The 4,001-nt window shown below is 36.2% G+C and overlaps 1 pseudogene; it reads left to right on the plus strand.

Annotated features, from left to right (window-relative positions):
* The first annotated feature begins 1,729 nt into the window (after window positions 1-1,729).
* LOC107098867 overlaps window positions 1,730-4,001 on the plus strand; it is a 21,087-nt pseudogene continuing 18,815 nt past the window's right edge.

Raw genomic sequence — 4,001 nt, forward strand, 5'->3', positions numbered from 1 at the left:
AATTGGCGCGATAGAAATAAACTGAACTGAATTGAACAAGCTCCCTCAGGCAGTGCAGTTGTTGGACAGATCATGCTGGTGTTGACACGCAAAAGAGCTTGATTGAATTCAGAGAACAGAAGTTTCTCCGCCAGACTCACCCCCACGCCATGCTGCACGCCAAACACCCACAAACCCTAGAAGCAGGTGAATGGCACACCTATACACCACTCACATACGCAGGTCATTCATAAAAAATAAGAAAACACTGAAACCTCGTTTGGCTCCTATTTGTTGAGTATGAATGATTTTTGTATAGTTTCAGTTTGTAAATAAAATTTTGTTAGAAAATTTTTAAAAAAAATGAAAGTATCTTCTTCGTCTTCCTCTCCAGCTTTCTAGTCGACACCAAAAGGCGTTCGGTTCCACTGTAATTACTTTTGTTTTGAAACCCCAGAGCATAATGCTGCCACCACCATGTTTTAGTGTGATTTTCACTCAGAAGTTCCAGTTTGGTTCTGATGGAACAAGAATAGATTCTGACTCGATGCTTTTGGACACTTTAGGAATCCCTAAATGTTTTATTGAGAAGAAAATGCTTCTGTCCTGCTGCCGTCCCATCTAAGACGTTTCTATCTCCATAAAGAACATAGAGCAGAACTAACTCTCCTAACTCTACAGAATGATGAGAAGATAGAGATCAGCCGGGAGAATGATAGAAAATAAAAGGCAGAGAAGCATTGAAAACTAAAGAGACGGAGAAAAAAACATCTGAATGTCTCCAAAATGTGTAGTAAAAACGAGTCTAACAGCAACGGCTGGACATTATTCCAGGTTAATCTGCTTTACAATAAGTTGTAGAGGTGGGAATTTAAGAAGACTGATGTCCAACCAAATATCTGTGTCAGTAAAAGCAGCTGTTCACATCTGCTTATTGCTGACTTATTTTTTTAAGTTTTTATATTTATCCTTTCTTAGAAATTAGTTTTTTTTTTCTGGTTAGGATACAGAATAAATGTCAAATTAGAGGCTGAACCAGAATAGAAATGAGTTTCATCCAACCATTTTCCATCAAGCAGGGTCCAGCTGTCTACGGGCAAGAGGCGGAGTCCACCCTGGACAGGTCGCCCGTCCATCGCAGGACAACACAGAGACAAACAACCATTCACACACACTCACACCTAAGGACCATTTAGAGAAAACAATTAACCTAACAGTCATGTTTTTTTGCACTGTGGGAGAAAGCCAGAGTACCCAGAGAGAACCCACGCATGCTCAGGGAGAACATATAAACTCAATGCAGAAAGATCCCGGGCCGGGAATCGAACCCAGAACCTTCATGCTGCAAGGTTACAGACTGAGAAGCCCCATAGAAATGAATTCCATTTTCTAAATCCCTAAAAAATAATTTTCTATGCAGAGAATCTTAAAGCGTTTTCTTTTTATTTTCTATATATTTTATACATAATTAAATAAAATAAACTAGATATATATTTTCTAATATATAAAATACTATGTTATTTTTTACAATTGTAATTTTAGATAAAAACTAATCCTTAGAAGCTCCATGTTTCGATTTTTAAACTCAGTTTTTTCTGGGAATAAATCATTTAACCGGGTTTCTGTCGCCCTCTGGTGGCCATTGAAGTAAGCGCAGCTGGATGCTTCCCTCTCAGAAGAGGAAGGAGCTGCGCCTCCTCTATGATGTCAGAGGAGGAGTGACTTCCAGTCCGTTTTAAACCTCAGACAGAAGGAAAAACCTCCGCTAGAACAACCCCGCTGCAGGACTTCCAGAACCCGGTTCTGATCCAGAAGGTGTTTATATGGGAGCAAACGGAGAGGAGGAGGTTCTGCACAGCTTTCTGTTCTTCAGAGGAGGAGAAAACTGCAGCTGAGAAGTTCCTGCTGCTTCAGATCTTTGCTGGACTCTGAGGACCAAACAGAAGCAGGAGGAGCTTTTTGCACATCTTGAAGTTTTCAGCAGGGAGGTGAGTTCAGACCAACCTGGATCAGAGCTCCTCTCCTTCACCTCCTGGTCAAGAAACAGGAGGAAAAAAACTCCTCAGTGACTGAATACTTATTTACTGGCTTATATGTTTAGTTTTTTTTTCCTTAAACAAATAGAATCGTTTTTTTCCAAACAGAAATTCAATTTTAACCAGTTTTTAAGGTTGTCTAAAAAAATCTTAATTATGAGCTGCTCTTTTACAGGTATTACAGTAAACATTTACATTTTTTGTGGAGTTTTTAAAAAATAACGTTTTAACCCATGTGTATTAAATCAGTAAATGAATGATGTGATGTCAGAGCAGCGCCTCACAGCCTCTGCAGGGTTTTAAATGCTTTAAATGTTAAAACAAACAACAAAAAAAACGTTTTATTGTTTGATCTTTTTTCCAGTTTTTGCATTTTTAATCATAGAAAACATGTTTATTTTTAATTCATGCATCAATATTATAAACCAGCTCATCTGATTAAACCCTGATGTATAAAAAGAGTTGAGCAGCCAGAGAGATCAGTTCCTGGGCTGTTGGTGACCAGAAAGGCCAGCAGGGGGCATCACTGAGGTCACCAGGACCTGAGAGTTGATGCCATCAGACAGTAGCAGGAGCATCTGACAGTCAGACTGCGGATTTGTATGGAATTTAAACGATACGGTTAATTTCCCAGCATGCAGTGCGAGCAGGTGTCAGCCTGACCGGGCGTTTGTGACCCAGTGACCCGAATCCGTTATAATGATGGAGCGGTTTGTAGCTTTTAGGTGAAAACATCAGCTGAACATCATGAAACCAAAGAACATGAGAATAAAACCGGAAAAAGTTTACAGAGAATCAGTGGAATTAAAATTTTACAATTTTCTTTTTCAATTTTACAGTTTGGCAAATTGTTAGAAGGAAATTAATTTAAACTCCAGATCACAGCTGGAGCTGATTTACCTGCGTCTGTTAGAGGCAGTGAAATAAAATGAAAAATGAAAAATAAAAAACCTGAAGATGTTTAATAATAATAATTAATAATGATAATCAGAGGTGGGATCAAGTTTGAAGACTTTATCCTCAATTCTTGAGTCTGAAACTTTAAATTTTGAATTATTTCAAGTGTTTTTTTTTTTTTAAATCAATGTATAATTTTGTGTAAAATCTAAAAAATAAATCCTTTATCCTGCGGGATATAGGCGTTCAAAGTTTGGACCAAATTGAGCCAGTAATCATTTCTGTTTTAGAAATAAAATAGAATTTTTCGTTAAAATGCTCACCAAAAACTAAACAAGTAAAATTTTTTTTAAAAGTCAGAAATTTTTTAGATGACGGATCAATAAATGATTAAACAGTCAAATCATAAAATAATGGATTCGTTTTTGGCATCATAACAATTATTCTTATTGCCACATTGCCGGACAGTGTAAAAAAATAAAAAAATAAATAAAAATGAATCTAAATAGAAAATAAAAGCACAGTTTTAGCATCAGACTCACTGGTTTTATTGAATTTATTTTCTTGATGCAGCGAATATGGAGACGAAGTCACTGGATGATAGAGCTGGGTGTTTGAATCGATTCAACTTTGATTCATTCAGTTCGAAATCGATTAATTTCGATTCGATTTGTTTTTACAATATTGAAAGTGGTTTAACTCTTTCAAAATACTCATTTATTTTATTTTCCTATTAAACACAAACTTGCAAACTTGTAAATCCGACAGTTTAAACTTGAGATGTGAACAAAACTGTCTCAAAAGTGCAAACTGTGAAGCCTCACACGAGCAAGCAGACGTGACACAGCACTGGAAAAAAATTTAAATTTAGATAAGTAGTTTTTTTCTTGAAATTAGTGCATTTGTTCTTGGATTGAGGAGGTAAAACAGACATTTTGCCAATAGAACAAGAATATTAACTCTTAAAATAAGAAAACACAATTGCATCGTCTTATTTCAAGTGCATTTTATCTAATTATCATATTTTAAAGCTACAGTGTGTACACTAAATAAGTCATTTTCGCTCAAATTATGTGCATCTTTTCTTGA

This window comes from Cyprinodon variegatus, unplaced genomic scaffold (assembly GCF_000732505.1).
Source record: "Cyprinodon variegatus isolate N-32 unplaced genomic scaffold, C_variegatus-1.0 Scaffold817, whole genome shotgun sequence".
Classification (NCBI taxonomy): Eukaryota; Metazoa; Chordata; class Actinopteri; order Cyprinodontiformes; family Cyprinodontidae; genus Cyprinodon; species Cyprinodon variegatus.